The 7,478-nt window shown below is 43.2% G+C and overlaps 1 protein-coding gene across 1 annotated transcript in view; it reads left to right on the top strand.

Moving 5' to 3' along the window:
- Positions 1-52: 52 nt before the first annotated feature.
- Positions 53-7,478, top strand: part of LOC108446956 — a 20,730-nt gene continuing 13,304 nt past the window's right edge. The window contains exons 1-3 of the mRNA XM_017735220.1: positions 53-2,143; positions 2,664-2,746; positions 6,872-6,984. The gene's annotated coding sequence lies outside the window, so the exon portion shown is untranslated. The remainder of the gene's footprint in view (positions 2,144-2,663; positions 2,747-6,871; positions 6,985-7,478) is intronic.

The following is a 7,478-nucleotide window of genomic DNA, read 5'->3' on the forward strand; positions in this document are numbered from 1 at the left end:
CCGCGGCGCCTCCCGAGCGAGGGGCAAGCCCTGGCCGTGCTAGGGCACCGCAGGTGACGCGCTCAGTGCCGTGGGCTGTTTTTACTGAAAGGTGTCCGAGCGGGGGGTTAGAGCTCTGTGCTGCCGTGAGATGCTTTCTGACATCTCATTTTCCCCCCTTAAATTCTATCAGCAAACTAATGCGACCAAGCTTCCGTCTCTCGCATTAGAGAGCCTCGGGACCTTGGTAAAGAGTGCAAATAGATTATATAAGCTGCTCTAAATTAAAGAAAAAAACAAAAACTGTCTTTGCTTATCATCGTGTGCATCATCATGTGCATCTTTTTGGAATGGCTTTACTACTCCCCACTGAAAGAAACACGGCAGCTGTAAGTGTAAAAAAAAAACCTATCGACAAATTCCCTGTAAGTATGGATCACTGGCTAGCATAAGATAGAGCAGGAGATAAAAAAGGAGATTTGGTAAGTGAAGTAATTCAAGCCTTCAGGAGTAAGCAGGGAATTAAACAAAGGCTGCTCATATTTTGCCACCCACAGCACTCGGGAGAAATAAAAAGAATGAAGCAGACTATTAAAAATAAGTTCAAGAAAATTATAGGGCAATATCCTGAGTAATGGTCTGAAAAATAACCACTGATATTAGCAGCTTCATGAAATAGGAATAAGTCATGCACCAGTTTACGTATGTGGCATGTTTTGTTTGGACTGCCCGTGCCCCACATGGACATGACACCCTAAGGATCCTGAAGGTGATCAGTGGTAATGGGAAAGACGTGATAAGAAAAAAGAAGTTTAGCCTCTGGTGAAAGGAGCAGTAAAAGAAGCACGAAACAAAAATGGGGCAAATGAGAATCAATATATATGGTGACACTGAGGCCAAGTAACGGGTTTGAACCTGAGGAAAAAGAAACATGTCCTAGAAATGGAAGGTATGAGTCCAGTAACATGTGAATGAGATGAGGGTAATGGAACATATGAATGACAGCTCCACATTTTTCAGTTTTCCACCTCCAGGGGTGAAAAAGTGTGGACTTAGTTGTGGCTTGGCCGAGAAGGACAGTCCCTGCACCATCAGTTAGAGAAGATGGATATTTAGGCTGACTTTCTGCCAACTCACAGAAAGCCCCCCAAAAATTCCTTCTCTGAAAATCAAAGAAGGGAGCTGTAGTTTGACCTAGTCACTTACTTTGGCCCTGACACCAGGTGTCACAGCAGAGCTGTGCATTGCTGGATTTTTTCACTTACATTCTATGCCACACAGTAACATTTTAGCAGCTGTAGTGAATTATTCTATAATTGTTCTATTGTAAAATTACAGACCTCTAGTACTAATAGCAGCAGCTGAAATAATAATGAGCATAGGTAGACGGACTATGCCTTTGAATGCACATTGATTGTTATGTGCCTTCCCTTGACTCAAATACTGAGCTGGCAAAAGAGGATTTGCAGTGTCTTAAGTGCTGAAAGGCTGAATGCTGGTCAGTAGGAGACTGTGGTTACTACCTTTGTCCTTGCACTCCAACCCCTGCCTCTGGAGGATGAATGGTCATGATTAACACAACCATACAACCACTTCATCTCATCCAGGCACTGAGGAAGGGGTTAAGGAAAGAGGGTTGGGGAACCTGAGAGTTTCAGAACACCATCCTTTTTAACCCTTCAGCAGTCTATCTGCATGTGTATGAGTGAGATGCTTTATACAGGTAATCCTTCACACATGGCTCATTCATTCACACCTCTTTGAGTTGATGCAGTGCTTGGGAGGTTATACCAGAAAGTCAGCTGATACAGCTCATGTTATAACTGGCATTCCAAAAGCTTCCAGCTTTTGAACGAAATGAGGAGTTTGGGAAACCTGTAACACAGGGCTTCTGATTTCATGTTGGCTTTATACAGTTATGAGGCTTAGGTTTACAATTTTGTGACTGTTTAATATGTGGCATGTGTTATTAGCCTCTCCAGAATACAGGTGATGACAGAACTACGTGTATTTGGAAATGTACATTTCAAAAGCTATAAGATAGGTCTTGTTAATTTAATTTTGATTTTCTTGCTTTCTTTGCTTCCTCATACAGTGTCTGTTAGATGCCACATAAAGAAGATGAAGGAGCCTGTCCACAAAAAAGACTTGTTAGCCAGTGAAGGTAAGAATACATTAGATGCCTGGTACACCGTGGGCATTTGTTGGAAGTTCTTGAAATGTTAAATGCAAATCTCTACTTCTACATTCCAAATCTGGCATTTCCTGGGTATCTAATTTTTTCGTGTAGTATAGAAGACACTGTAGAGCTGCAGGTCTGTATAATCCCTTTTTAGCAAGAATACTATGCCTCAGTTTACAACTGGAAGATGTTTCTTTAATATGCAGTTTCAGATTTATGTCCTGTGTTGTCATCTGGCTATGGCATTACTTCTTACTATGAATGTTAGCACTATAACCATGCAGTGTTTGAACACCAGTTTTAATAGGTCAGGGCAGTTGTAGTGGACCTTTCTTGAAAATGCGTGCCATTCTTGCAACACACCTCTATGAATGTGAAATGTGCCAAATCCTGGAATATGTGCACTTAAATAGGCAGTAGATCTGGAACCCATGGATGGCTGAATTCCAAATTACTTGTAACCTCATGCTTATCTTCAGTGTATACTTTTCTTTCATTACAGGGATGCTGCCTGGAGCAGAGATGAGGTCAGGAAAGCCAAGACACAGCTGGAGTGTAATTTGGCAAAGGATTCAAAGAATAATGGTAAGGGTTTCTACAAGTGTGTTGAACAGAAAAGGAAAATTAAAGAAAATGCACACATCACACCCTCCATGCTCTCCTGGTAAGGAAGACAGGAAAAGTAAAGGCAACTGTCATGGAGAAGGCTGAGATACTCAGCAATTTTTTCACTTCAGTTTTCAATGGTAGTCTCTCTTCCTGCATCTCTCAAGCCCCTACACCTCAAGACAGGGAGGTGTAGGGGAATACGTAATAGTAGCCGTCGAAAACAAAGATCAGGTTTGGGACCACGCGAGGAACGTGAACATGCAGCAGTCCATGGGATGCAATCAGTTGCATTCTTTGGTCCTGGGGGAATTGGCTGATGTAGTTGCCAGGCCATTCTCAATGATACTTGAAAAGTCTTGGCACTCGGGCAAAATCCCCAGTGACCGAAAAAAAGGAAACATTACACACATTTTTAAAAAGGGTAAAAACAAGGACCTTGGGATCTGCTCCCTGGTCAGCCTCACCTTCGTGCCTGCTAAGATCATGGAGCAGATCCCCGTGAAAGACAAGTGAAAACATTTGGGAGACAGAGAAGCAGTTAAAGATGGCCAAACATGACTTCACCAAGGGCAAATTGTGCATGACTAATCTAGTAGCCTTCTATGGTGGAGTAGCTGCATTAGCAAACCGAGGAAAAGCTGTGGATGATTGTTGGTGCCACATTGGAGAGATACGGGTTTGATGAATGGACTGTTAGCAGCCTGATCTAGTGAAAGATGTCCCTGCCATAGCAGGTCCCTTCCAACTTTAACCATTCTACCATTCTGTGATTTACTGTTACTGCAGACTTACACCCTGACATCAAGACTGGCGCACTCTATTTCCTAGGTGGTAAAATAGTAATAGCATGAGAACTCGTGTTCTGGAAATGGGCTTTACAATCACTGAGTACCTGATCCATCCCTGATGCTGGTCAGTTCAAGCCTTGTGCAGAGTATTATTTCTGGTTATATGCTCTTTGTGTTCTTATGAAAGTGCTTCCTAAATGTATTAGAAATGCTTCTGGTAAGTGCTGTAGTTTCCTAATTTTTTCCACAGTTTCCTTGCTGGTGTTACATGTCATAGCAAGGAAAGGCAGCTTCCTTACATATAGGTAGTACTGTGAGGCAAGGAAGATACATCCCTTTTGGCCATCCAGTCTAATTCAGAGAGTTTTACTTTTTTTTTGTCTAAAAATTGTGCCTCAGAGCCATGCACAGAACATTATCTGATTTCCCATTCTTTTAACAAGATTATCTATGTCTTTCAGTTCTGTCTTTTCTTCGACGGGTGTACAGGACAGGACAGGACTGATTATTTTTCTTGTTTTAGTACTGAATAGGCATATAGCCCCAAAGGTAACTAGATGTCTTATTTTCTTTGGTGTTAATACGAATTAATACCTAAGCACCTTTGTGACTTGCTGAAAACATCTGTGGTCTCTGTGCAAATTCAGTTTGTCCTAATCTTGCAGTGCGCTTGGCAGCTGTATATAATTTCTACCTTTTAAAACCCATCTATAATATGCTTGCAGGAGTTTCTGGGGAGGTCTTAACTAGTAGAATGTGAAAAAGAAATCTTGGACTACATCCAGTGGAAGTACCAAAAATCAAAGGATTGGAGTAAATAATTGCTTGTCTAGGTTCATTACCTAATGGCACATTTTCGTAGCTGTTTATGCACGGGCATACTTGAGATCCTTTGTGCTGTTAACGTAGAATTTTATTTGGTACAGCTAAGCATAGATTTGCTAGAGCACAACTGTGTACTTTGAAATTGTTTTTACTGACTGCAGTAATTTTTTTACGGGTAACGTTTCAGCTTCAATCAAAGAAGTGTCCTGTGTGTCAGGAAGGTTATCATAGCATTATCCTGAATCCATGTCAACATCACGTACTTTGAGATTACTGTGCAGCTCCACAAGAAGAATGTCCCTGCTGCAAGAAGAAAAAAAATTCTGGTTAGGGTTAGAATTGTTGTTCCAACTGTGGTTGGAACTGATCTAACGCTATGTTTACTTGGATGCTTGAAAAACCCTGATGAATGTAAAATCACTTGTTAATTATTGTGTTTTGTTGGAAGATATGTCATAAAATGCTTCAAGTTGCTTTCTAGTCTCGTGGGGTTTTTTTAATATGCAATAATGTGATGTATTACTTGTGTACTGTGAATTTAAGATACTTCACACGGCTTTACTGTTAGATCACAGCGTGGTTAAATGGAAATGACATCTAGGTGGGTTTTTTTTTTTTACAATTTATAAGTTAACTGCATACTGTCATATTTATAAATGTACCAGGGAAACAAAACCAGTGGGACACATATGCTTTCATATTCAAATACATGCTCATGTTTTCAATTTTGTAAAATGGAACAGTTTTAGTAAACAGCTGTATATTTGCATATTTCCTTCCACCTGGATGCTTGTAGTCTTTTGTACATCTATGAAGCTGTGTGGTACTCATAAGGAGTAGACATGGTGTACATGTAATATTACCAAGTGCCTATGTCCAATGTCCTATAAAAGGACAGAAGACATAAAAAAAAGATTTGGCAAATAATTTTTATTATTTCCTTTTGTATTTTGAAGAGTTTGACAGTAATTAGAATGTGTTTCCTGCTTTTTTAAATATTAAAAAATACACTTTTTTCAATAATAAATGCCCATTTGAAAGGAACTACAAAATTATTTAAGTATGTAGTCGGGCAGTGGCATTTTGACACTGATTCTTCTAAAAGGTGGTAATATCCTTACTTCTTCCTGGTAGTTGGGAGCATGCAGTTCAGGAGGAGAAGTTAATAAATTACTGCATGTTAACACTGTACATTCTTAATTTTCTTGCATGGAATACTTGCCTGCATTATTCCGTTTTCTGTTAAATTCAAGTGTGACACTAGTACAACTTGGGTTGAGATGTCAGGGCCCCCAAGTGATGGAGCAGACTTGCTGCAGGGACTTGTTACGTGCGTGACGGAATAAACCCTTACCAGCCACCTTTGCCTTGCCTTTGCACTGGATGAGAGGCTGTCAGTGAGATGATACATGGTGGGGATCAGGCCCCTGTTCCTGCTGGGCCCCAGCTGTGGGGCCCAATGACATCTCTGGTCCTGTATTCATGGTTCTTAGATTTTTTTATGTCACTGGGTTACTTCTGTTCGTGTGCAGTGTGTGTCTGTGTTTGTGTCTATGTTGAAGGTGCTCTGCCTGCCACAGCAGTGAGAGACAACAGAAGGATAACCATAGGATTATTTACTTTTCATTTTACTCTTCAAATTTTCCCACTTGACTTTCAGCTGCTGTATTGACCAAGGGAGACACGTGGTAGCGGCACGAGGGCTAGAGCTTTGGGTCTGTGAGTGCAGGTTCCTATTGTGGTACAGCTATGTCCTCCAGCCTCACAGAATGATCTCCCTGCAGCAGGGTCACAGGGAAGGGGTGAGGCATCTGGCACTGGCTGGAGCGCCGTAGCAGAGGAGGGACAGGGCAAAGAGCCTGAATGGGAGACAAGGCACCATCCTCGGAACACACTGCCCCCTTGCTGTGGGGCAGCCACCAGCCTGCGAGACAGGAGCCGGGGAGGGACTTTAATGATTTGGGGGGGGCTGACTCCCCTTTATTTTTCTAGCAGATGCCCCTTTTGGAGGGGGGATGGATGTATGTGAACAGCATTATTAAAGCTGGTGTCCAGGGTAGTTTGATTCATTTTATGCCTTCTTTGGTGGCGAGGAAAAAGGGAGGGAATTGGAGTCTGGGGGGTGATGATGTCATTTGGGGCATCCCAGTGTCACTGGGAGAGGGAAGATGCAGTGAAGGAGAAGGTGAGTAGAGTATGAGATGGGTCAGGTGGGGTCCTCTCAAAAAAGGGAGGTTACAGCCCAAAAATGCTTGGAAGTTTGGGGGGTGTGTTTTTGCAAAAACCACAAAAACCTGTAGCTTTTCTTATGCAGGATCTTAAGAGTATAAGAAATTCCAAATATAGATATAGAGGGTTTAAAAAGACAAATATAACTTCTGTATAAATAAATTAAACAATAAAGGGCTTGAAAAATGGAAGAAAATACCTCTATAAAGGCAATAGAAATAGCCCTGAGTATTCAGAGGTTTTTTTCCTGTCTCCGTAGAACTGAGATTTTGGCTGGGACGTAAATCGCTGCTGCCACCGAGTGATCAGAATGACGCACTGCAGCCGCCGGCTGGCAAATACCACACTCAAGATGGCGGCTCGGGGGCGCAGGTGACGCTGTCCTCCCCAAGATGGCGGCCGGGTACACATGCGCTTTGGGGGCTGACAAAATGGCGCCGCGGCAGGACCTCTCTCCTCTTTCTGAGTGTCTGAGTCCGACCCCGGCCCCGGGCTTGCAGCACGATCTCGCAGGGCGCTTTCCGGTGTGGGGACACAGATGGTGCAAGAGTAGAGTCGGCGTCAGAGTCGGGATCAGGTTCAGGCAGCGGAATAGACGCCTTTCAGAGGAGCGGGGCCCTTTGCCGTACCACACAAAAGATGGCACCTTAGCCGGAAGTAGCTTCTGCCAGCACCCAAGATGGCGGAGTTGTGGAGAGTCACGTGATGCCCCACCAAAGATGGCGACCCGCCCTGCGGCGTACCCTGTCCTTCCAAAGATGGCGCCATCGTGCGCATGCGCTTCTGGGTAATGGCAAAACGGCGCCGGGGAAGGCGCCCGCTCCTCAGAAACGCATTTATTCGGCTGCTTGAACCTGACCCGGCCG

The sequence above is a fragment of the Corvus brachyrhynchos genome, unplaced genomic scaffold (genome assembly GCF_000691975.1).
Source record: "Corvus brachyrhynchos isolate BGI_N302 unplaced genomic scaffold, ASM69197v1 scaffold95, whole genome shotgun sequence".
Classification (NCBI taxonomy): Eukaryota; Metazoa; Chordata; class Aves; order Passeriformes; family Corvidae; genus Corvus; species Corvus brachyrhynchos.